The sequence below is a fragment of the Festucalex cinctus genome, chromosome 16, assembly GCF_051991245.1.
Source record: "Festucalex cinctus isolate MCC-2025b chromosome 16, RoL_Fcin_1.0, whole genome shotgun sequence".
Taxonomy (NCBI): domain Eukaryota; kingdom Metazoa; phylum Chordata; class Actinopteri; order Syngnathiformes; family Syngnathidae; genus Festucalex; species Festucalex cinctus.
The window spans coordinates 4,714,873-4,742,599 of NC_135426.1; the positions used below are offsets into that span (position 1 = coordinate 4,714,873).

A 27,727-nucleotide genomic window follows, 5' to 3' on the forward strand; every position below is an offset into this window, starting at 1 on the left:
CATGTTAATGTTAAGTTTGACGCACTCGATGGCTGCGGATGGGAATAGTTTACGGGAAGAAGGTGAGATGTTGCAATCGACGTTCTCGAAAATCAGTGCAGCGCAGAGTCGTGCTCACGTTTATGATTACGTACTGGTGGACAATTTCAGAAAGACGAGCCGTGGCTTTTTATTGATTTTTTTTTTTTTTTTGGATTGTCATGTTTTTGTTGGGGAGGAAGGGCTTCATCGTATGTTTGTCTCCCGATGTGTCATGTGGTGAAGTTGTGGCGGGTTCTCTCGCTGTGCAATTTCCAGGAAGAGCGTTTGAATGTTTCTTCCTCGGGAATGGATGCAGTCGATGATGGCTCCACCCCTGCTGCACTTCGTGCTCAATGCCACCGGAGGGCGCCACAGCACTTCAGGAAACTGGTGAGCTGCGTTGCCAACCACTGTATTTTGTTGTTGTTTGCTTTTTGTGTTGTTTTGTTTTGTTTAACTCCAAAAGGTTAGATCTAATGCTAGACTTTTCAAATCGACCCCCCAAAAAAATCGAGTACATTTGGTGATAAAAAGGTAGCAAGAATGAAAAGTGGCCAAACATTTGCTCATATAGCAGTAAGAAAAGTCACTTCAAATGTGGTTTCTTCATTTGATATCAATTTCTTATTGGATGGCCATCTTTTTTGGTATGTCCCACACACGTAATGCTACGCTATAACTATGATACAAAATAATTTTTATGTTTTTTATTATCCACAACAAATATTTTGTACTACTACACTGCTACCAATTAAGGACAGACAATTTTAAAGAAAGACATTGCATTTATTTCTGACAAAATGTGAAACAGTCCCTCTTAAAAAAAAAAGAAGTAATTCTGGATTTAGAGGATTCATCTTTAAGAAACAAAACAAACTAACAAATGTACAAAATAACACTGACATCTCCCTAAGTTTTAATCTTCAATAAATATATATATATTTATCTATTCAAAATACCAAAAACATGATTAAAGATAAAAAAATAAAAAATAAAATATAACTATGCAGAGTAAAAATACAATTCATATCACAAAATATAGGTACATACAAGTACAGAAAAAAAGTGGGTAACAGTGCGTTAGAGCACTCTGTTAAAGTAGAGGAAAAATAGCCCTTACATGAATGCATTGAATAAGAATATTCTATTTTTCTCAGTCAATGAAAGCAGGTAAGTGTGTAAAATAAGTATATGCATGAAATGAGAACGTCATCACACAAATTGAATTATCAAATAAACGTATAATGTAACACTAATAATTAGGGATGTTCGATACCACTTTTTTTTTTCAGACCGATACCGATACTCAGACCCTCAGTACTCACCGATACCGATACCAACTGCCGATACCAGTAGTACATTTTGACAAATAAAAAAAATCACTAAAAGATATTTTTAAACAAATATATTTCCTTTAATTTTGACAAAAAAAACAGCACAGTCACTCTTCAATAGTCTTAACGCTCAAAATGAAACACAAAAATGCTCTTTTAGTTTAAGATTCACAATTTTGAAGTATTTCCAAACCGGTGAAGTTTTGGTGAAAAACTGCTGCAAGCTAGCGCCAGTTACAGGCAAGGAGGACTCACTTAACGTCTTCCCCCTCTGCCATCGGTCGCTTGTACTCGTCTGCGTCACGAGTACTCGAGTACTTGAAAAAAGGCTGGTATCGGCCCGATACCGATACCTGGTATCGGTACTCGCCCATCCCTACTAATAATGCATCCTCAGTATTAATATAAACATAAATAGTGTACTTATAGAAATTGCATCCTAATTTGAGAAGATTGACAGTTAACTTGTTCAGTCAGCCATGCATGCCATTTAGTTCCTAATAGTAAACACCTTTGTCACGTGGCTACTATCAGCTTTCATCATGATAGACTGCAATAAGGTCAAAGTCAGCTGTTGCTAATGTTGTGGCCTTTGTGAACTTCAGTACAACACTTTGTTCACTAGATGGCAACATAGTCACAATGTCTGGTTGGAAATAAGCCACCAAACGTTACTAAATTGTTCATTCAATGAAATGATCCCAATTCACTTCTTTTTCAGGATTTTTCGCTGCTCTTCAATCCAGCCGCGAATGATGTCTGGCGACGTTGGTGAGTCGGCCTCATATTTATTTTTATATTAGTTCCATGTAGTATTATCCTTTTGAATTATTTTACAGAGCACAAAAAGGGGAGCTTGCGCTAAAGCGCAAAACGACTTCATAATGGGAGCTTTTGTCGTCTTAATGAATTTGGGAGTCGTTTGAGCAAGGCACAGCTGAGTCAGGATGGCGGAGGGGTGTGTGGATTTGGATGGCAGGAAGCAGTGGGTGAGGACGAGGACGAACGGGGAGGTGTGTGCGTGAGCCGCCTCCTCCTCCTGTCATCCTCTGCAGAAGGAGAGGAGGCGTGGCTGACATCATCCGCCTCCGGCCGTCCTCGTTCGCTTGCACAAAAAAACGCAAATGGGGCCTGGTTGCAGAAAGCCGTTGAGTTTCTGTGTTATATATACTCGAAGTGACGATATATCGATATGGCAATAAATCATGATACTTCGTCTCCCGATAGAGTATTGATACACCTCTACAAATATGGCAATATTTGTAGTTAATATTCAGCCACTGTGGTTAGCACGTCCGCCTCCCAGTTCTGAGGACTCCGGTTCGAGTCCAGGCTCCGGCCTTCCTGGGTGGAGTTTGCATTTTCTCCCCGTGCCCGCGTGGGTCTTCTCCGGGTACTCCGGTCTCCTCTCACATTCCAAAGACATGCATGGCAGGTTAATTGGGTGCTCCGAATTGTCCCAAGGTGTGCTTGTGTGGTTGGATGGTTGTTCGTCTCTGTGTGCCCTGCGATTGGCTGGCAACCAGTCCGGGGTGTCCCCCGCCTACTGCCCAGAGCCAGCTGAGATAGGCGCCAGCACCCCCCGCGACCCTTGTGAGGAATAAGCGGTCAAGAAAATGGATGGATGGATTCAGCCACTGTAACGGCTCCATTACTTTTCATTACCAATTCATTACTTATTCATTACTTGGTGGGCCACTAGGGGGAGCGCCTCAGAAGAGAGGCGGGGAAATGGACACAAGTTTTCAGGCGAATAAGACTCATCAGCTGACTTTGACTTGTGGAAGACATTTTATTTGTTCATTTTATATTTGATTTCTTTTTGCATACGTTTCTATGAAAAATGTGTTTTATGTCTTCAATTTTAACATTTTAGAACATATTTTAATCTTTTGACTTTTTGAAGCGCACAATTTCTGAGGAATATTTATTGACTTTTGCAATGTTACACACAAAAAAATTGTCGGTTTATAAAATGAAACAATTGACTATGTGACTGACTGACGTGTTGCATGACAATAGAGTGCAAGAAAGACGCAAATTTGTTGACAGAAAGTTAAGAAGACATTTGTATTTGTTTAGAAAAAAATACATAAAGTACTCGGTGTGAAGAAATCACCAGTTTGAATATTGTGTTTCAGTGATGGTACAAAAAACCCCCAACTATTTTATCATTGAAAAAACGTCAGTTTATGTCCTAGATGATCATGGCTTTATTACCTCACCAATATACCAATAATCGCGGTATCGTCAGCTAATCATTATGCTGAGCCTTGTATGGTATATCGTATGGTATCGTGAGGTACCCACAGGTTCCCACCCCTAATGTATACTGCGCTTCCTCGAGTCTGAGGTGTCTAAACTTGTCCCACTTCCATTGTTGGCCGAGATTCCGTTTGATCTTCCCGCTCGCAAATACAAAGCGGATGCAACACCGCCATCTACAGGCATGTTTTTGTCATGATGATTTGGTGTGAAGAAGTCCACCGCCTCAGAAAAGAAGAATGCAGCTCATGTTTCTTGCTCAGCTTTCTGCTGATCAGGTTTCAGTGCCCCCCTCCCCCGCAGCATGCTTCCACCCCACCCCCCTTTGACCCGTGCATTACCCTCCATCTACACCCCCCCCCCCCCCCCCCCCCCCATCACCCTCTCCCCCCAGGCAATCATCCTTTTTGTGCTTTTCCTCCCTCATAACCAGCCAACACCCCCCCCCCCCCCCCCCCGGGTCTTTGTGTGAAGAGGCCGGTGTAGGGAGAAGAGGACTGTGAGGAGGGAGAGCTAGACGAGGTGGACCCTCTTTGGGTTTGCATGTTGAGCCATATCTTCGAGTAATGTTTACCTGTTTGACATCTATTAAACACAACACAAAAAGGAAAGAAGACACTCAGTTCAAGGCTCGACAGGAGAGGAACTGACTGATACATTTCACCACTGCACTCTCTGGAAAAGAAAAAATAAAAATAAATCCCCTCCTCACCCTCTCTTTTTATTTGGTTTCCACTTCCCTAGTACCATAGGTGTTCCAACCCGAATAATGCAAATGCAAAACATAGTTGGTGCACGGTGTACTTGTTTGTCTATGTGTGCGTGCGTGTGAGTGGACGATTGATGAGTATGTGTGGTCAAGTTTGAAATCATTTCTTAACAGAACAGGCGACCTCAGCAGACTGGCTCGAACCATTCTGCTGCATTAGATGTTCTGGTTCTTATGCTTCTGTTAAGATAACATATAGCTAGGCAGTGTGGAGCAGAGCAAAACCAATTCTTCATTGCAGCAAATCTATAATAACTTATATTTACAATTATTCTATTTATATACTTCAAATCGGTCCAAACAAAACAGATTTGGACCAAAAAGAAGAGAAAAAAAAAGATTTTGCTAGAGAGATAGAGTTCCACAACTTTTATTAAGCAACGCCACATCTTCTCTCACTGTGCGGGGAGCTGTGCAGCATTGTATTGCCTCAAGATTGAAAGTCACATTGTTTTTTTTTTTTTTTTAAAGACAATATTACTGTGAAAATAGTTGCGTGATTATTGTAATCCCGTCATGTTAACTATGTCGAAGAAGAAAAAAAGAAAGTTGTTAGATGACAGATATGTACAATATGAATTCACATGGAACATATGGTGTTCCACAGGGTTCAATTCTGGGGACTCTGTTTTTTTTCTTCGTCCCTGCTCCCCCTGGGTTCCATCTTAAAAAACACTGATAAAGCATTTAACAATTCTGCCTGTCATCATACATTAGGGGTGGCCAACCTCTGAGTACCTCACGATACAGTGGGATAGGATATGCTATACAAGGCTCACGATAACGATTATCTCACGATATGATGATACTGCAATTATCGATATATTGGTCAGGTAATAAATCCACCATAATCGACGATAAAACTACACAAGACATAAACTGATGTCTTTTCAATGAGAAAATTGTTTCTTTTTGTACCATCACTGAAACACAATATTCACACTGGTGTCTACTTCACAGTCAGTACTTTCGTGTATTTTTTTTTAATTGAACAAATACAAATGTCTTCTTAACAGAGGCCACTTTCTGTATAAGCTTTGACAGTTTTTTTGGTGCAACATTGCAAAAGTACATAAATAAAATGAAATAAAATATCAAATCCTATGAAATCAATACTAATATTCCTCAGAAATTGTATGCTTCAAAAAGTCGAAACATAAAATATGTTTAACAATGCTAAAATCGAAGATATAATCCAAATTTTTCATCGAAACATATGCAAAACTTGCAGATAAATGTCTTCCATAAGTCAAAGAGCGCTGATGAGTCTTCTTTGCCTGAAGACTTGCGTCCAACGCCCCCCCCACACACACACACACTCTTAAAAGGCGCTCCCCCTAGTGGCCTGCCAAGTAAATGCTCAATAAATCATGAACAATTGAGCCGTTATAGCGGCTGTATATTAACTACAAATATCGCCATACATGAGTAGGTGTATCGATAATCTATCTGGAAACAAAGTATCACAGTGTATCGCGATGTCGATATATCGTCACTCTCTAATCAATAATATTTCTGAACCTTTTGTAAAATTGAAATGATTTCCTGTGCCATAACTGATTGTCTCTCTTAAGTCTCAATACATTGGTTGGGAAGTGTTTGATTGTGGAAGTGTTGCTAACGTGTAGTGACGTGTCAACGATAATTACACTCATCTCCGAATGTTGAACATGCATTATGGATTCGCCAAGTCCTGCGCATGCATTTTTTAAAATCTCCGGGTAAGTGCGTGCGTGACATCCACTCGCACGCTCCGTCGGCGAGAATATTCCTGGAGAGCCAGCTGCCGCCCCTTGTCTGTTATCACGGCTAACTCCATTAGCCGAACACACACGCACGTACGCACGCACGCACGCACGCATGCAACTCCCACTGTTGTTGAAAGCGAGCCATATTATTACATTTGCAGCTTCAACCATCACAGAGAGGCATTGTGGGTAAACGGTCGGTCGCTCCACACCAAAATGTCAGCTTGGTGCGCCTCGGCTATATCTCCCGCGAGGCGCTGACCTTTTAGTCGCCTGATCATCAGTTCACTTTTGATTTAAAAATAAAAATGAAAACCACGGGCTAGCGTAAAAGCACCGTTATTTATTTATTTTTTTTGCAACTCCCGTTGGCCTGTAATTAGACCCCAGGGTAATTAGCTGGCTGATTGCTGCTTGCTTTGGTATGCTAACAACACCGCTTATCGCCAAATCCAAGGCGGAAGCGTTGCTGTTGTTATTAATTAGCCATTGTTGGCATATTGACATGCAAACGGGTACAGGCATATATATAATACTTTATTAAAACTGCTAGCAACATTTGATTATAGCCTCTTTTTTTGTGTGTGTGTTCGCTAAAGATTCAACAACTCCAAGGTCACCGGTCGGGGTGTGAATTGCCTCCTACCTGGCGATTTGATTAGTGTCACGATTCATAGCTCACGATTCGATTCGATACCGATATAATCCCGATATGAATCTGTAATTCGATTTATTATTATTATTATTATTATTATTATTATTATTATTATTATTATTATTATTATTATTATTATTATTATTATTATTATTATCCAAATTTAGAAATGACTAATCAGTAAACTTGTACATGTGAACTGTAAGATTTGTATGAAAAAATATTTATTGATCTGAAATTTCAGTTTTTATAATTGTGAGCCACTCTGTGTAACAAACAATCTGTTGCAGTCTGTTTCATGTTTCAACAGAATTGAAATCAAATATTAAAGCAACACAAACCTTATTCATTATTTTCCAGTATTGGATTAGGCATTTTGTACTAGGGCTGCTCGAAGACGGAAAATATAATAATCATGACTATTTTGGCAATAATTGAAATCACGATTATTTAATCAAGAAAATGTTTAAGTATTTAAAAATATTAAGATCAATCAAAAAAGTAGAAACACCATAATTATGTAAGTTCCTTTTAGACCAAACAAAACTTGTAATAAAATATAATTATATATATTTATTGATTATTTACTTTTTGGTACAAAACAAGAAACTGTTCAAGCATTTAAAAATTTTAAGACCAATAAAAAAATAGTAACACCATAATTATATAAGTTCCTTTTAGACCAAATGGAATTTATAATAGTTTATAATTATACATATTTATTGATTTATTTATGTTGGCAAAAACTTGAAGTTGCAGTGCAGAATGTGCACTGGGCAATAGGACGATCATTTATTTTTTGGTACAAAACAAGAAAATCTTTAAACGTAAAAAAAATAAATATTAAGACAAATAAAATTCTTTGAAACACTAATTATGCAAGTTCCTTTTGGATTAAACAAAATGTATTAAATTAGTTATTTTAAAATAAAAAAAAAGGTACAAGTGTATACATTTAAATAACTCAAAAATTTGTGTAAATATTTTTTGACGATTATGCTAATATTGTAATTGTGGAGTGCAATGATTGAAATTGTAATTGAATTTCCATTAATTGCACAGCCCTATTGTGTACAAAGAATAAAAGTACAAATATCTTCGGCATCTTATTCCCTGAATTTTAGTTTAAACCAATTTAAGTGTCCGAATTGGATCGTATGGTGTGGGACGCCATGTACCTGGTCACGTGATCGTGATGACGAATCCCGTGCGTAACCGGAAGCCGTCTTCGTTCATTTCAGTGGGAATTTGCTGACGTAATGAGCGAGAAAAAAGACATCTTGGATCCCAAATACTGTTCAGATATATAAATATATAGTATAAAATACTGTAAATGGATGAAAACAAACTCGGCCGACTGCAGGTTGGAGGGTACCCGGGCCATAGGGGTGCCATGCTGCGACGTGGGAACGGGCTGGAACGCACCAGCAGCATCCACTGGCGGTCCAGGCCTGGGTGCGGGCCAGGGCGTCGAGGCGTCCGGAATGAAATCTCCTGGCACTCACACCTGTCCATAGACCAACTCAGCCGACGAACACTGCAGCTCCTCCTTAGGTGCAGTACGAAGCCCCAGCATGATCCAGGGTAGCTTGTCGACCCAATTACCGTCAGAAAGTCCAACGCACAAAGCGGATTTCATCGAACGATGGAACCGTTCGCACAGCCCGTTAGCCTGAGGGTGATAAGCGGAGGTGCGGTGTAGCTTGACCCAGAGGCTTTCAGCAACAGAGTTCCAAACCTCTGACGAGAACTGCGCACCCCTGTCGGACGAGAGGTCCACCAGCGGTGCAAACCGAGCGACACAGCTAGACCCCGGAGTCGTCGACCGCCACCCTTTTAACTTGCAACCGGGTGTCGGAGCCCCGAAGCAACTGGGTGCCACGATCGGAAGCCTGGTCGGCCTCCATCCAGGAAAAGTCGAGGCCCAGCTGTACCGTGTTGACGGCTGCCCAGGACAGACAATCTGCGACCACGTTGTCCTTGCCAGCGATATGTCGGATGTCTGTGGTGTATTCAGATATGAACGACAGCTGGCGCTGTTGCCGCGCAGACCACGGCTCGGACAACTTTGACATGGAGAAGGTGAGGGGCTTGTGATCGACGAAGACCGTGAACTCACGGCCCTCCAGGATGAAGCGGAAGTGGTGGATCGCCAGCCAGACAGCAATGAGCTCCCTGTCGAACGTGCTGTACTTGCGCTCCCGAGGGACTAACCGGCGGCTGAAAAAGGCGAGCGGCTGCCACACACCTTCGACGCGCTGCTCCAAAACGGCCCCGACGGCAAAATCGGATGCGTCAGTAGTGAGGGCGATCGGGGCATCCGAGCGTGGGTGGGCCAACAAGGCCGCTCGGGACAGCGCGGCTTTCGTCTCTTCAAAAGCCATGACTCTCACATCCGTCCAGTCGAGCGCACGGTTAGGAGCCACACCCTTAAGTGCGTCGTAAAGCGGGTGCATCACATGGGCAGCGCGGCGGATGAACCTGTGGTAAAAAGTCACCATCCCGAGGAACTCACGGTGACCCTGGGCCGTCCGGGGTCGAGGAAAAGCGGCAACAGCTTCCACTTTTGCCGGGAGCGGGGTGGCGCCGTCCTCGTTGATGAGGTGGCCGAGGAATTGGATGGCGGGCTCACCAAAGACACATTTAGCTCGGTTAATAATCAGTCCAGCCTGGCTGAGCTTGGAGAAAAGCTGCCGGAGGTGTGAAAGGTGTTCTCCGATGGAGGAGCTGGCCACTAGGATGTCACCCAAGTAGATGAAGAGGAACGGCATGTCCCGGAGAACAGAGTCCATGAGACGCTGAAAAGACTGGGCCGCGTTTTTAAGGCCGAATGGCATCCTGAGAAACTCGAACAATCCGAAAGGTGTTATCACAGCAGTCTTAGGCACATCGGCGGGGTGTACCGGAACTTAGTGATAGCCCCGTACCAAGTCGACCTTGGAAAACACCTTCGCACCTGCCAGGTGGGCAGAGAAGTCCTGTATGTGCGGGACCGGATAGCGATCGTGCGTCGTGGCATCATTGAGGCGGCGATAGTCTCCACACGGTCGCCAGCCGCCGTCCGACTTCGGAACCATGTGGAGAGGCGAGGCCCACGGGCTGTCCGAACGACGAATTATGCCAAGGCGTTCCATTTTGGCGAATTTGGACTTAACTGTGGCCAATCTATCAGGGTTGAGGCGTCGGGCCTTACCCCGGGTTTTCACCGGATGCGGTTGCGGTGCGGTTGCGGTGCGGTTGCGGTGCGGTCCGGCGACGCAAGCAATTAGATTCCATTCATTCGAATGGTGCAGTTTACACCACTTGCGGGTGCGTTGCGTGTCAACTGCAGAAGGCCTGCGGCGTGCCGCAAGCCTTCCGCAAGGATAGACCTATTTTCTATTTTTGCCGGACGCCGCAGCGGTAGGCCTCCGGCAAATGGCAAGCTAGCACAAAACACATCGAGCGGGACAGGAAGACCGAGGCAGTTTCAAAATAAATTTCCGGTTACCTTTCAGAATAAAACACTCGCCAGCTCCTATTTCGCAAGTTTTTCAGCAAAACGTGACGTGGGCGTCGCCGGGCCATGTGCTCATTCACGGTTTAGACGCCAGCGAACATGGACGAGGAGAGGTTTATATTGGAGGTGGAAAACCACAAAATAATATATGACACGGCACATCCTTTTTATAAGGACTGTAATGTATTGTGAGTTTGATGTTCGCGATTGCTTGTTGTGCCCGTCTCGCTTGCCGTACTGAGCGGCAGCCGGACGCGGAAGACAGAAATAAAGAGTGGACCCGCACTGACCCAACTCTCGTTATTAATATACTTTACAAGGACAACCAAAAAAAGGATGCTGCATGGAATCTCATAGCAGAAGAAGAAGAAAAGGTTAAATCAAAAGAAGTCCACCTCTCGTTGTGAAATGCCACATGATCGCGCGCGCGCGGTCCCGCGAGACACGTTGGGAAGTGGGCGGCGACGGAGCTGCCGGACCGCAGCTGTGCGGAGCCGGTGTGGATTGACAAAAAAATTGACCCGTCCGGAGCACGCAGTCAAGACGCACCGCACCGCAACCGCACCGCAACCGCATCCAGTGAAAACCCGGGGTTAGCGTGAACCGGCGGGCCCATGGTCTCGATGTGGTGCTCGACCCCATGCTTGGTAGAAGTGGCTGCAAATGTAGGCGTGGTCAGGCTGGGGAATTCTCCAAGAAGCCGTGTGAACACGTCGTCATCTGAGGGCGGGCTGGCGAGGCCCTCAAACGTCTCCACATCACACCCACAAGCAACAGTGGAAAACGTCAAAGCGTGCAACAGGTGGCCATTTTTAACATCCACCAGTAGACTGTGGGCACACAAAAAGTCCGCGCCAAGAAGAGGAAAAGAAATGTCTGCAGTGACAAAGTCCCAAGTGAATCGGCGCTCCCCAAAACATACATCCACTGTCTTAGTGCCGTAGGTCCAGATAGGCTCATCGTTGGCCGCTGACAGGTGCGGGCCGTGAGTGCCCCCGGCAGCATCTTCAACCGAGGCAGGCAACACGGTTCTGCGGGCGCCGGAGTCACAAAGGAATTTGAGTCCTGAGAGGGTGTCCATGATAAACAGATGCCGGCACTTTGCGCCCCCACTCACAGCTGCAACTGAGTGGAGGCGTTGCCGTTTCCCGACGCAACAAAGGAGCAAGGGGCGCGGCACCTCTTCGCCTTGGTTCCAAAACGTGCGTGAAAATAGCATAAGCCAGGGGCTGATCGGCCATCCACGGCAGCGCGTGCCTTATGAGGTGCAGTTGCGGCCGCCGGGACTGGGAAGGTGCACACAGAGGCCAAGACCTCGTGGTTGTAACGCTGGGTGGCCAGGAAAAAAGCGGTCAGCTTCCTCCGCCAGAGCACGTGGCTCGGAGATGGTAGTGTTCGCTAGCGCTGTCTGGACATGAGGAGGCATGTGGCGCAGAAACAGTTCAATAAACAAAAAGTTCGGCTCCTCCGCGCCAAGCAGGTTCAGCATTTTTTCCATTAGTTCGGACGGCTTACTGTCCCCCAGGCCCTGGATGGCGAAAAGGCGGCGAGCCCTTTCCGGCCGTCACAGCTCGAAGGTCTTAAGGAGGTACGCTTTGAGCCTCGTGTACATATCCCGTGCCGGGGGAGAGGTGATAAAACTCACGGCTCTGGCTGCCGTGGAGCTTTCGAGCGCGGACACGACATGGTAGTAGCGCGTGGAATCGTCCGTAATTCCTCGGATGGCAAACTGAGCTTCAGCTTGTACAAACCACGTCGCCGCGGCCGACTCCCAAAACTCTGGTAACTTGAGAGCAGCGGAGTTCGCCATGTCGCTCAATTCGATCACATTATCAGCCTCAACGAGGCATGTTGGGGTCACCAATGTAGCGAGTAGTGACGGGAGTCGGAGGCGGAGTGTTGAAGCCCGGAGCCAAAGACTGGCGTTTTATTGACATCAGCTTCTCAGTGTTTAACACATTCATTGCCAGACCAGCAAAAAAAATACATCATTTGACGTCTTTTTCCGTCAATGGCAGTGAATGAGTTAACAGCAACAACAACTCACTCTGCGCGAGGCTCACAGACCAACTAACATTTCGTCCTTTTATCCTTTTATCCTTTCATCCTTTCATCCTTTCATCCTTTCATCCTAGCCAACTCCTCCCACCAGGAACTCCCCCTTCGTCCCAACGTTACATGGGTGAATTATGTTCCCATCACTACAGCCTCTCCGAATGTGGGCTAAAGCGTGCTTAGCACACGGCATGTAGCTTAGCCTAGCAGAGTACGAGTAAGTCACCCTGATGTTTACCGGCCACTTGGACTCTCCGACGGCTGGATGTGCCAGTTTTCTCCGGCTTTCGGTTGGAAACAAATGTTTGGCTGTACTGCTTTTGAAGAAGTGCTTCTTGTAACGGCGAAAATTCCACCTTTGATGTCTGCCGTGGGATGCCGTCATTCCTCGTGAGTTCTTTCTTGTCATTCATGCAATGTGTATTTTACGCATGCGATGATCACGTGACTGTCCAAAATTCCGATACAGTATTTAATTCAAAAATATGCATAGAAAGTGCTATAAAATCATAATTGCGCAACATAAATTGGCATTTTTTCAAGGAGGAGTTGAAATGAACCATTTCACAGGCTAGCTTGTTAGGGCCCGAGCAGCGGCGGCACCGGCGGCGGTGCCGCTGCGAGGCCCTATTGTTTTTGTAGGAATTCTTATTATTATTTTTCTTCTCCGCCAACAATCGCATTTTTCAGACACTAAACGTGAACGAAAACTCACCAAACTTTACACACACATCAGGCCTGGCGAAAAATTTGATATTTTAAAGACACCATACATGATAACAGAAAAATGGCTCTGGAGCGCCACCTACATAGGTTAAACGGATCCCTGTCCCGCTATGATTGTCCTACGGCTATGAAAATTGTGTGGCACATCCAGATGAACAAAAACCTCTTTGATATGTGTACCCTAAAATAGACAGGAAGTGAGGTATGAGTATTTAAATGTCCAATTTTGGCCCATTTTTGCACATTTACAGGGGTCATACTTTTGCCCGCTTCTCCTACACGGTTAACCCGATTGACTTCAAACTTGGGCTGTACCATCTCGACACCTGGGATAACATCATGGTAAAAAAAATCTAAAGTTTTTGACATACTATATGACGGCGGCGGGGCATCAAATTTAGAGTTTAAAAATTCTTACTTAACGAAGCATTGCCGGTTGTACGTTTAATCTAGAGCTACGAAAATTGGTACACATATGTAACTTACTATGACCTACAAAAAACTGTTTTTGAACCATATGCTAAACCTAACAGGAAGTCCACCATTTTGATTTACTTTGGAACGTGTTGCCATTTTTTGGCCATTTCATAGGGGTCTTATTTTAACGAACTCCTCCTACAGAGTTTATCCAATCATCTTCAAACTTGGTGTGATTCATCTTAAGATGTTGAAGATCAAAAGTTATTGAAAGCTTTTTATTTCGTCGCACGCTGTTGTCGCGGCATGCACTGTTTGCAAAGGGAAAAAATCCTTCTTAAAGAAGCATTCCCAGTTGTACGAAGCAGCTAGAGCTACGGAAATTTGTAGATATATGTAACAGCCCAAGATGTACAAAAAAGTCTCTTGGTGCCCTGTGCTAAACCCAACAGAACAACAACCCCAGGGGCCGGGCATCACATTTTAAGCTAAAAAACTCCTCTTTACCAAAGCATGCCCGGCTGTACGTTTCACCTAGAATTACCAAAATTTGAAGAGGTATGTAACAGCCCTCGAGGTACAAAAAACTCTTTTTGAACCATATGCTAAACCTAACAGGACGTCCGCCATTTTGATTTACTTTGGAATGTGTTGCCATTGTTTTGGCCATTTCACAGGGGTCTTATTTTAATGAACTCCTCCTACAGAGTTTATCTGATCATCTTCAAACTTGATGTGATTCATCTTAAGATGTTGAAGATGAAAAGTTATTGAAAGTTTTTTATTTCATCGCACGCTGTTGTCGTGGCATGCACTATTTGCAAAGGAAAAAAAATCCTTCTTAATGAAGCATTCCCAGTTGTACGAAGCAGCTAGAGCTACGAAAATTTGTAGACATATGTAACAGCCCACGATGTTCAAAAAAGTCTCTTGGTGCCATGTGCTAAACCTAACAGGAAGTCCCCCAGGGGCCGGGCATCACATTTTGAGCTAAAAAACTCCTCTTTTACAAAGCATTCCGGGTTGTACGTTTCACGTAGTGCTATGATATTTTGAAGGCATACATAAGAGCCCACAATGTACAAAAAAGTCTCTTGGAACCATATGCTAAACCAAACAGGAAGTCCGCCATTTTGATTTACGTTGGGATTTGTAGCCATTTTTTGTGGCCTTTTTGAGGGGTCATATTTTAACAAACTCCTCTTACAAAATTTATCCGAATGTCTTCAAACTTGGTGTGTTTCATCTTAAGATGTTTAAGATAGAAAGTTATCGAAAGTGTTTTATTTTGTCGCACGCCGTTGCCATAGCGGTGCATTGTTTGCCAAGTAAAATGCTGCTTTTTTTTGTCTAAACTTGCGAAAACTCATGAAACTTTGCACACACATCAAACTTGCCATAAAAATGAATATTTTAGAGAGTTTTTCTGCAATTTTCAATAAATGTCTCAATAGCACCATCTAGACATTTTTATGAAGCTTTTGGAAATGTATGATTCAGCTAGATGTGAATAAATTTGGATACCTATCAGCCTAAGACTTACAAAAAAGTTTCTAAAGCCATATGCTAAACCAAACAGGAAGTCTGCCATTTTGATTAACTTTGGTATTTGTAGCCATTTTTGGGGCCTTTTATAGGCGTCATATATTCTTTGGCGCGGTTCATCTTAAGATATATTATTTAAGATGAAAAGTTATTGAATTTTTTTATTTTGTCGCACGCCTTTGCTGTAGCGATGCATTGTTTGCAAAGAAAAATGCTTTTTATATGATTTAGCTTGATGTGTGAATATTGGGAGGCATAGCTATCAGCCTAATACCTACACAAAGTATTCCATAGCAATGTGAACAAACACAAAAAGCATGGCAAAAACATTGACAATTTAGACGGTTTCTTATGAAACAGTACCCTAACGTGCCAGTACCCCGACGTGCAAATACCCCAACGTGGCACGGGTTGCGAGGGCCCTTTATAGCTGCTCGCAGCTCTAGTTAGTTTTGTGTTCCTGTAAGGTTTAATGTTCCGTTAATATAACATTCTGCCATGATTAACGTGTGAACCGTAATGCTAAGTAAGACATTTTGTTGAATATTTCCATTCAATATCGCGATATATTCAATTTTTTATTTTTTTTTAACACCCCAAGTAACCGGTCAGTCATTTTGCAAACAGTTCAATAAACAAATATTAAAAATTTAAAATAGTAATAATAATAATAATAATTATTATTATTATTATTTTTGCAAATTGCAAAGTCCTTTAATTTTTTTTTCTTGTTGCCAGTTTCCTCAACTTTTGGAGCGCTCCACATTCAGGGCCAAGTGCAAGCTTGTGTTGCCATGCCGACGTAATCCAAAAATGCAGAGTTGTAAGGTGGCCCCTACCCCCATTGGCTGGGTCGCCATGCATGGGATTGTGATGCATGCTGACATTGGGCCAATAGGATGCAGGCTGAGCTTGGGCTGTTGCTAAGGGGAGTGGCTTGGATCACAGTCAGCTGGGTTTTCTCTCTCTCTCTCTCTCTCTCTCTCTCTCTCTCTCTCTCTCTCTCTCTCTCTCTCTCTCTCTCTCTCTCTCTCTCTCTCACTCTCACTTCTCGCCCCCCCCAGTAATTTTCAAGCTCACTCTCTTGTGCTGCTGTGGCCTCATATTGACTCCTCCTCACTGTCTTCCCATCCCTCTCCTTTTTTTTTTAAACACTTCTACACGTGTGAAAGGGGAAAGAGCACATGCTGGAAAAACTCACTGAATATTTAATGCCGTGTTGTGCTGCCTCTCGACAAGCTGCTGTGTGTGTGTTTGTGGATACGTGTGTTTTCTTTGTTTGCCTCCCGTGCGTGTGAATGTCGGAGCCCCCCCCACAAGCCTCCGCCCCCTTTGAGGTACCCCGCAGCCAGGCTGGTAACCTCCCCATTGATTTCACACCTCCATGTGTTCCATACCCCTGCTGAACCCTGCCTTGAAACTTTTAGTGACATCATAAATGGAAATCTCCGCAGCTGCGATCGCTGTCTGCCTGCCGTGTAATTATTTATATGAATAGCACTTTGGGCTTAACGGCGTTCATCATTTCAACACTGAAAATAGTTACAGTGAGACAAAGCAGAGGGGGAAAAAAAAGTTTGTTGGTCAGAGAATCGCAGCATGATTGGTCACTTGTTGGGAGGGCTGGGTAATCGATTCAGCTTTCCACAATCAAATTCACTTTTGATTCAGTTAAGGATTTCATGCAGTACCAATTGTATGTTTTATTGAACATGACGTGATGTCAGGTTTACTTGTTTGACATTTTTTAAACACAACAAAAAAGGAGAGAAGACAGTTCAAAGCTCGCGAGGAGAGAGGAGAGGAACTGACTGATACACTCTGAAGATTCCTCTCCTTTTATTTGGTTTCCACACCCCTAGTTCCAACCCTAATAATGCAAATGCAGAACATAGTTGGAACACAGTGCACTTGTTTGTCTATGTGTGTGTGCATGTGAGTACACATGTGGTCAAGTTGCAATCATTTTTTAACAGAAAACAGGCGGCCTCCGCAGACTGGCTCTAACCATTCTGCTGTGTGATGCAAGGCTGACACATGCATGACTTTTGGCCACGATCTTGTGGTGGCAAGTCATGCCATTTTGGGGCACGAACTGGGAGGTTCCCACACTGTTTCCGCACTGTTCACGCATAGTTCACGACAAGCTCACGAATGCGTGACCATTCGTGTCACACATTGACACGAACTGGCACGACGAGTTTGTGCATAGTTTGCGCATAGTTTACGCACTTCCCGCATTTGCACGAGTTCGCGCAATTCGGACGGTGTCGTGCCGACTTAGCTGACCTATTCGTGGCACTTCATGACAGTTGTGGCATGGCGCGCACTGCCACGCACTGGCGCACATTGGTGCGCATCCTTCCCGCATCGTCCCGACGAGTTCACGAACAGTTTGCGCATAGTTCACGACCTGGTCGCGAAATTTTGTCGTGACAACAATTTTGAACATTTCAAAATGCTAAACATTTCAAAATTTTTGCCCCGACGTGGCACGCAGTCACGACGGGTTTACACACACTTCACGCCACTTTACGACTAGTTCGCACACTGGCACGACTCAAGTCGTGCAAATTTGTGCCACAAAATCGTGCAAGTGTCAGCCTTGCTTTCTGCTTCTTGAGTCATCTTCTGCTAAGATAACATATAGCTAGGCTATGTCAGTGTGGAGCAGAGCAAAGCATCTTCATTGCAAGCATAAGCAATTCTTCATTGCAGCAAATGTTTGATAACTTATATTTACCATTATTCCTACACATGATCAAAACAATAAATGATAATTGAAATCAATTACAGCCGCTGTGTAAATAATGTGGCAAAAACACCGAGCTCCTCTTGGGGTAATCTGAATAACAAAAGGGCACATTTGCATTTGGTAGCCATGTTTAAAAGTATTGATTCATGACTTTATGAATCCATGTTGGGCTATGAAAGGGATATCGATTTGATATCGATAGATCGATTTATTTTTTATTTTTTTAATGGGGCTTGTAGTAGTTGCTAAGCTGACTATTATGCAAGTAAGTGAGTTGTGAGTTGCCCCTTGCCCCACAGTACAATCATAATTCCATAGTACCACTTATAGTGGCCACTTTAGAGCGCCTCATTGTTGGCAGTGTGTGTGCATGTCATGCAGAGAAAGGCGGAAAAACGAGGTGTGGTGTTTAAAAAAAAGTCTTACTTGACAGTTGTTATGTGGAGTGGGGGCTTCAGGCTGTCGTGGATGTCATGACTGGGTCATGCCAGGGTTATGTTTGGGTCATATGCAAGGTTTATGCTTACTGTGACTAGGGTCATGTAAGGGTTATGTTTACTGTCATGACCAGGGTCATGCAAGGGTTATGTTTGGGTCATGACCGTGAGGTCAAGTGTCTGTTTTGAACTGATGTAATCGGCATCTAGTTTCAACTGGTACTACGCTATGTGGTGTCAGAAGCTATGTGATGTCAGGAATCTTTAAGCTCTTTATCCAGTCAACAGCCAATCAGACAATTCCATGTCAGTCTTGTTATCCACATGTATAGCCACAACCAATCAGATCGATTCACTGTCTATATAAGCTGTCTGAGAAGTGTGCGTTTTTTGTCGGATTATTACCTCTGTTCCTCTGTGCAGCTCTCGTTGTTTCTCGTCTAGTCAAGTTTGTTCCACGCCTCTCGATGTGAATAAATAGTTAAAATCTTATTTGTGTCTGCACTTTGGGATCCAACCTTAGAACATAACACTGGATGCTTCCGAGTGCCTCGTTGTCTGCCACAAGTGTACGTATGTAATGGAGAGAAAGGCAGGAGAGTGATGGGACAAAACAAAAAGTCTGACTTACAGCCACAGTATGGACAAAGGGGTTCACACTCGCTGCTGTGGCTGCTTTAGAGTGCCTCGTTGTTGTGGTGTGGAAAAAGTCCCCGTACAACTCAGTGGGAGATATTCAGCCAAACAAGACTCGAAACCTATTTTTGCAGTTCAAACATGTACATTATTGTTTTCTGTTCTCAGGGACTGTCAAAGTAAAAGCCTGTGTTGTATTTTAGTAGCTGTAAATGTTTCTTAGACGGTTATTTTTACAGTAGAAGAGTCGCGAGCAGCCTGCCCGTGCATCCGGATCATCATCATCATCATCATCATCCCAGCAGGAATGTTGTACGTCACCCCAACAAAAGCATCTGCTCTCTCAACACATTTTTCCATTTCCTCCCAGCACACTTCCTGTTTCCTGGCTCTCATCCTCTCTTTGTTCAGCTCTCTTGCATTCTCTCTCTTTCTCTCTCTCTCACACACTCAGCCACATTTCTTCTCTCCTTCCGCTGTCATCACTCGTCTTCTCTTTTCCGCCTCCCCGCCTTTTGTGCGTGGAATTGGATCCGCCGCCGTCGCCGAGGGGGATGACTTTAAGTGCGCCTTCCTTGCTTGTGAATCAAAAGTCCACACGCCAGCACCACTCACACACCATTCATTCATTAATAATCCTGCATATTAGCTGTTAGGAGAACAGGATGTGGGGGGTGAGGGCGTTTGTGGGGGGGTGGGGGGTTAACCTCGTGTATAGTAAAAACTCAAATCTAACCATTTATCGTGGGTTCATCTTTCGCAGCCTCACTGCTTCGCATTGTTTTTACAGTGTAGTTTTTTTTTTTTTTTTTTTTTTTTTTTTACATGCTTTTTGGTTTGTTTATTTTCTTGGTTGTATCTCTCGAACCTTACGTCTGACTGGGGAAATACCTGCAGATTCGTCTCAACGAGACCTTTCCAACGGTGTCTGTCCTGTCGCTGCACAACATTGCATTACGGAGATAGAAAATATATATACTGTGCTGTATGTCAATTAAAAACACTTGAGAAAAATGAGAAAAAAACATAAATGACGAATGAAAAAGCATTAATAATAAACTAAAAATCAGACCAAAACGAAAAAACATGATAAATGAAAAAATACATACTTTTAATTTGAAAAAAAAAAAAAAAAAATACTGGAAAAAAAATCATAATTGATGAATGAAAAATAAAAATGAACTAAAAATCATACCAAAATGAAAAAAATTATAATAAATGAAAAAAATGTATACAGTAACAAAAAACAAAAACATACTTTTAATGGAAACAAATGAAAAAAGAACATATGAATGAAAAAGCATTTATAATAATGTAAAAAATCATTCCAAAACGAAAAAACATATAATAAACGAAAAAATATATATAATTAACGGGATTATTATTATTATTATTATTATTATTATTATTATTATTATTATTATTATTATTATTATTATTATTATTATTTTAATTAGCGCGGATTTCCATTATCGCGGGTAGATTTTGGAACATAACACCCACGATAAACGAGGGAAAACTGTATCTCGAATCTGGATGAAATGTATTTGTATTTTTTTCTTTTTTTAATGTGTACTGTAGTTGTGTGTTTTTAAGTGTTTTTAGTTGTGTGTTTTTTAACTTCCTGTTGGAAATGCCAAAACTAGTCACAACATGGTGACGTCTATTACATGCGCATGTCGTCCTCTACAAATATAAGAATGGAAAAATGTTACACGCACGCACGCACTGTGAGGAAGTTTCCAAGTGTGCAGCTGGCAAGCAAGCGTGTTGGCGAGCAAGTATAAAAATAGAAAGTCGCACGTTTGGCTCTCGTCTCAGAAATAGAAGAAACGGCTTCCTTCTGGGGAACAAAGTTCGTGTTTGCCATTTTCCCCAGACACGTTGCTCGCCGTCTTAGCAGTTTGTCGCGCTCAGTGGTCTTGCTTGTTGCGATGCTTCAGTTGTAAGATAAGATACTCGTTTCAAGTGTGAGGTGCCTCAACTTGTCCCCACCGACCAACTTTTTGCCATTTCTTACCTTCAGAATCCAAGTGACATGAATTAGCCAGAGAAATCCACACATTTTTATTGATGTCCGGGGGCGGCCATTTTGTCACTTGCTGTCGACTGAAAATGTCATCAGCGTGCTTTATGCTGCATTCAAGGACGGTCGGAAGTCAGATATATCCGAGTTGTTTTTCCCCCCAGTTCTGACCTGAAAACATTTGAGGCGAAAGTAAACAACCAAAATGGCGGATAATGGTAATTGTTTTTTCTATTTTGGTTCTTAAAACTCATTTTTGACCTCCAGCAAACTTACCTTTTTGCAATTTTAATACATTTATTCATAAGCATTCCATACGGCTCAGTAGTTGACCGGATAATTCCATGCAGGGAGATAGCAGCATACCGTCACATACATTGGGTAACGTCAAGTTATGTCAAATATTTATGAATGAAGAAATCTATCTAATTTTATACTCAAGTAAATTTTGGTTTACCATTCAGTGACGTCACAAGTACTCCGTCGGTGAAGTTTTTTTCCGACTTCACAAGTGCAATTTCCGAGTTGAAGGGGGCGTTCCCGTGCACACTTCCTGATTTGAACTAAAAAAAGTCCGACTTCCGATCATCCTCGAATTCAGCATAGAAAGGACCCCGACTTCACTCTACAATGGCAACTTTTTCGAAAACACAGCGGTGAATGGCAAAACACAATTTACTCGAGTATAAAACTATGTAGCTTTCTTCATTCATAAATATTCAACATAACTTGACATAATGCAACATACGTGACAGTATGCCGCTATCTCCCGGAATGAAATCATACTCTTTAATTGTATGGAATGCTTATGAAATAAGCTTAAAACAATAAATGAAGCAAAATTGCGAGAAGTTAAGTTTGCTGGAGGTCAAAAATGAGTTTTAAAAACCAAAATAAAAAAACAATTTACCTCCCTCTGCCATTTTGGTTATTTACATTCGTCTCGAACGCTTTCAGTTCAAAACTGGGAAAACTCTGATATATCCGACTTCTGACTCAAATGCAGCATAAGGGATCATGTAACGACCATCTCAGTCTCACCGTGGTCATGTGACATTCGCAAAGCCATCTTCAGTCAGCAGCAAGTGGGGAGTACAAGACAAAATGCCCCCCCCAGAGATTGACAAAACCGTGGATTTTTTTATAATTAATTTATAGTACACAAGCACAATATTACTCAATGTGTTTGGACTTTTTAGCCTTTCATGGAAGGGAACATAACAAAATACTTCGTCAGCTGTCGTCATCCGTTGTCCGCTAGCAGCATGGCTACAAACAGAGGAAGCTAGTTTTTAAAAGTGTTTTTTGTTGCTATATTTAGCAACTTTCATAGTTTGAAAAGCACTCATTTTAGCGCCTTAATTTTTAGCATCTCTTTCTCTCTGACCTCTCAACCAGTGACCTCATCAATAAAAGGCTACTTTGTGACGGGGAGGGCCAGGGTCGGGCATGTGCGTGACCTCGACAGGGGGTGGGGGGTTCAGGTGAGGGATACGAGTGGAAATCTGGAGCCACAGGTAAACTGATACCTGCTCAGACAGGAAAGGCTTGGCTCTAACATGAGCTGAGGTGATGATGAGTGCGCAGGTAAATCGTGTCCATCCTGCAGGTGTGTCTTCGCATCGATGCAATGGGAAAGCAACGTTGCCATGGCGACAACATCCGAACATTATCTTATCTCGGTGTGGAAAATTGTGTTTGGATGGTCTCAACCTTGGCCCGAGCCGGACACCGCTCGGTTCTTCCTCCCCGATCCGAGTTTGTGATCCTCGACTCCAGCGCTCCTCTACGTCGGTGCTCTCGGGCTTTTCCCAGGGGGGTGGGGTTGGTCAGCAGCGCGGGGTGCCACTTGGCGTCTGGCCAGGACAGACGGCCACGCTCGCCTTTGCCAGCCTATACCTCCCCCGAGAGTGCAGACAAAGCTGGGACCGGGCCAGACGCTCCACTCTGTCGTTTTTATCGCTTGCCTCTTTCGTCATCCGAGGCAGTCGCTTGCTCTCTTTTATTATTGGCAACACCGCACGTCTTTATTCACCTGAAGACATCGACACATTATTTTGCAAATTGAATGAAGCTTTATTGATCCAGGCAAGCCATGAATGAGATGTTTTTTTTTTTGTTTTTTGTAATTTATTTATTTTTATTTTGTTATTTTTATTTTTTTATTATTATTATTATGTTTTAATTACAAATGTGTTTTTTTTTTTTTTTTTCTTGACCAAAAGTAGTGCAGACTTTGATAACAAATATGTTAATTAGGGCTGGGTTTAAAAACAATCGAATAATCGACGTCAAATCAATTTTCCTTTTTGAGCACAATATCGATTCATAAAATCATGAATATTATTTTTTCCCTACATAAATTAACAAGAAAATAAAATTTTAAAGGCCAATTTTTTTTTTTTTGTATCTTACTGTTTTCTTCATACGTACTGTTCACCCGAATTTAAAAGTATTTTCTTACATTTATGAAAGAGATGACTTATTGCAATTTATGACGATTCCGAATAATTTTGTCATTTATATTTACAATTGAATTAGAATGATGAAAACATTTTCATCTCATCCAAGCTGGTCAACGTTTGCATAACACTTAAGTGATGACAGCATGTTTATTTTTTATGAATTAATTATTATTACCTCTGCAAAATTGAATTTAGAATTTTTGATGACACCATTTTCCAACCCACTTATTAAATGGTATCATACATTTTGCCATGTACATCATTCATGATTGTGATAAGGGACCAAATAATTCTATTGGAAAAACATGTTGTTTTTTTTATTTAATCTGCCAAATGATCGTTTATCAGATTTTTTTTTTTTAATCCAACATATTGGAATCGCCATTTGTTTCGAATGAACACATCGACACTTTACATTCACATTCTTTGCAAGCATGTGTGTTCCATGTGTCCATCATCCCGTCGCCGTGTGTGGCCCCGCCCCCCCGTCACATCAACCTGCCTGTCAAACCCACAAAGGCACGCCAACGTGCGTGTGGCCGAGCCACCCATCATCATCGTAATTCGTTTGCGCCACCCACGTCCTTTTGTGGTAGATATCAAAAGTCTACACACCCCTGTGCAAATGATACCTGTAGATAAATCATTTCAAATTGTTTTCCGCCATCATGACCTTTAATGTACAATTGAAATGGGGGGTTGGGGAAATGAGGTTGCACAATTGTGCACACCCTCTTCTAACTGTAGATGTGGCTGTGTTCAGAATCACACTCACAACTCATGTTAAATACATTCCCATTCACCTATTCCGGTCCTCGAGGTCCGGAGTCCTGCCGTGTTTTAGATGTTTCCACCTGCTAGCACACCTGATTCATATAATCAGCTCATCAGCATGCCTAATAACGAGGGGAGGGAACCTGTGGGTACCTTACGATATGATATGCGACACAAGGCTCACGATAACGATGATCTCACCATATGACGATACCGCGATTATCGATATATTGCTCAGGTCATAAAGTCACGGTAATCTACAATAAAATGACTCAAGACATAATCTGATGTTTTTTCAATGAGAAAATAGTTTCTTTTTGTACAATCACTGAAACACAATATTCAAAATGCTGTCTACTTCACAGTGAGTACTTTAGTGTTTTTTTTATTTTTTTATTATACAAATACAAATGTCTTCTTAACAGAGACCACTTTCTATGAACACATTTGTCTTTCTTAAACGGTATTGTCATGCAACATGTCGGTTACATAGTCAATTGTTTCATTTTATAAACTGTGACACTATTTTTTTTTTGTTTGACTCATTTGCTCGCTGCGATTGGCTGGCAACCTGTCCAGGGTGTACCCCGCCTACTGCCCAGAGCCAGCTGAGATAGGCTCCAGCACCCCCTGCAACCCTTGTGAGGAATAAGCGGTCAAGAAGATGGATGGATGGATTCGCTCGCCGCCATTTTCACAGAAGCAATCCCGTTCGCTCCCGGCTTTTTTACTATATTTTGACTGATTTTGCAAGGCCCACAGAATTTTGTAGAGTCTATTTTTCATCAGGAAAAAAAAAAGTATTTTTCTGTCTGTTTCCGTTTTGCAGCAATTAGCATTAGAATATAGCTAAGTTTCATCAATTTTCACAAGTCTATTTAGAATTGTGAGTAATTTTTTCAACATGGCTCTGGTTGATCTCTTATACTCTGATGCCACCTGCTGGCCGGTTGTGTAATAACTTCCATATCTTCAACCATTCTCTGCAGTTGAGAGGCTGCATCAAAGCCTTCTGTATGGTCTACCATAAAACAAAAACAAAAAAACGTATTAATACGTCTATGGGACACTTAAAACATTAAGAAAACAAACAAACAAAAAACATATTTATAAGTTATTGGGAGCAAATGAGTTAACAAAAGTAAATAAATAAATGAAATGAACTAATTAAATTAAATATTAAATTCAATTAAATCAATGTTAATATTCCTCAGAAATTGTGTGCTTCAAAATGTTGAAACATAAATGTTTTCAAATGTTAAAATTGAAGATATAATCCACATTTTTCATAGAAACACAAATCAGTTGGCTGGACAGATAAATGTCTTCCACAAGTAAAAGTGAATCTTCTTCACCTGAAGACTTGCGTCCATTTCCCCGCCACTCTTATGAGGCGCTCCCCCTAGTGGCCCGCCAAGGAATTGCTCAATAAGGAGCCATGATAGTGGCTGCATACTCAACTTCGATACATTGTCAACACTCCTACTAATAACGATCCTGATCTTATCGTATCAGGTGTGTTGCTAGGCGGAAACATCAAAAAACCTGCAGGACCGGAATTGGTGAACCCTGTTCTAGTTGGTTCTAGAAGAAGCCGCTAACTTCTTCGACGTGTTCGTAATCGGCTCTACCTTGACTGAGGCTCCAATTCCGTCTGAAGATCACCCCAAAGTGTGATGCGTGATCACTCGGCGTCATAATGGTCCTTGAAGAATCCAAATGTGAATCTGTTTTTCTATTGACACGAACCGGGCAGATAAGAGGGGGAGGTTGATTATCGCCCTTATCTTTTCCCTCCGTCCCACCCTCAAGGGCATGCTGACCTGCGTGTGTTTGGCGTCAGTGCATCCAATCTGACTTTTATCTGCAGGACGCTCCGCCAGATCAGAGAGCTGGAGTGGGGGGAGGGGTTTAAGGGGGGGGGGGGGTAGTAAGATGAATGTGATGAACGGTGAGAGGGTTCCAAGAGGGTCCCCCTCTGCTCCACTTAAAAAAAAAAAGTGTTTTGATGTGAACTCATTCATTCCCAGCCATTTTCACAGAAGCAATCCGTTGCAGCTGTTTGACTGCATTTTACAAGGCCCACAGAATATTGTCTTCTATTGCTATCAAAACAAAAGAAAGATGAAAGTCTCTTCTTTTATCAGGGAAAAAAAAGTACATTTGTATCTGTTTCTGTTTTGCAGCAATTAGCCTTAGAAATTAGAATATAGCTAAGTTTCATCATTATTCACATTCCTGGTGAAAACTTTTATATTCTGCTGCCACTTGCTGGACGTTTTTTGTAATAACCACCATTGCTTTAAGCGATCTCTTCAGGTCAGAAGCTGCATCAAAGCCTTCTGTATGCTCTAGCATTAAAAAAAAACCTAAAAAAAAAAACAAATACATTTTTGGGACCATGGCAATATTTAAAATAGAATGTTTTTATACGGTTTTGGGAGCAAATGCGTTAAGTGCCACGAAAACGATCATTGGTTGATATCAGACGATGTCGTTTTGCTCATTGATGGATGCCAGGCAGAACAATTCAATGTCCTTACTCTAGATGGCAGAAGCAACAAAAAATTTGCTCAAATGGGAAGCATAGGAAAGTATATTTCTATCTGTATCTGTTTTGAAGCAATTAGCATATAATATATAATATTATAGCATTCATGTTTCATCATCATTCACAAATCTAGTTAGAATTGAGAGTAATTGAGCTTTTTTTCAACATGGCCCTGGTTGATCTCTTATACTCTGCTTCCAACTGCTGGCCATTTGAGTAAATAACTAGCATTTCTTAAACCATTCTTTGCAATTGAGAGGCTAATCAAAGCCTTCTGTATGCTCTAGCATAAAAAAAAATGTATAAATACATCTTTGGCACACTTAAAACATTTAAAGTAGAACATATTTGTACGTTTTTGGGAGCAAATGAGTGAAAAAGTTTGCACGTGGCCGAGAAGGGAGGCAACTTCAAACGCAGCTGCGACCTCACTTGCCCCTTTTTTTCCCCTTCATTTCTTGCTCGCTTGAGGATTGCCACAGTCCGTCCGTCCGTCCAGCCGTGTTTTCTTCTCTTGCTACGGCGCCTGCGTGTGTGTTTGCGCGTCACGTGCGAGTGCGGCCGACGCCGCGCAGCTGCATGTGGTTTGTGTTTGTGTGTCTGACAGGCGGCAGAAACCCGCGCACGCACAATGCCACATTCATACAGTTGTGTAAGAGGAGCCAGATGTGCACATTTGGGTGTGTTGGACTTTTTTTCTTTCGGATGTTTTTTTTTGCAATGCAGTGCGTTGTTTCATATAGGGATGAACAATTCATCAAATTGAAATCAACATTGCCATGGAGTAGATTGCAATTTTTTTAAATTGCAAAAAGGCTGCAGTCGACCCTTCCAGCTGACGTCACCGCTTAGCTCCCACCGCACCCCCCGGAGGGCAAACATCCCATAACAAATGAATGTGGAGAGCTTGATTTTCGACGAGCGTTTTCGTTAAAAGGTGAGAAATATGTCACAAAGTGTCACAAAAAAACCTCCTGAGTGAGTACTAACCTGGCAATCCATCTGGTACCTTTCCACAGTATTTTGGTCGGGAAAATCAAAACGATGCA

The 27,727-nt window shown here is 42.4% G+C and overlaps 1 protein-coding gene across 3 annotated transcripts in view; it reads left to right on the plus strand.

The window, feature by feature from the left end:
- kdm6ba (lysine (K)-specific demethylase 6B, a) overlaps nt 1-27,727 on the plus strand; it is a 140,884-nt gene that overhangs the window by 547 nt on the left and 112,610 nt on the right. For 2 of the 3 annotated variants that reach the window (XM_077499582.1, XM_077499587.1), the window contains exons 2-3: nt 298-411; nt 2,077-2,126. The gene's annotated coding sequence lies outside the window, so the exon portion shown is untranslated. Of the gene's footprint in view, nt 1-297; nt 412-2,076; nt 2,127-27,397; nt 27,616-27,727 lie in introns of those variants that run through there. The other variant, XM_077499584.1, reaches the window with a different exon arrangement.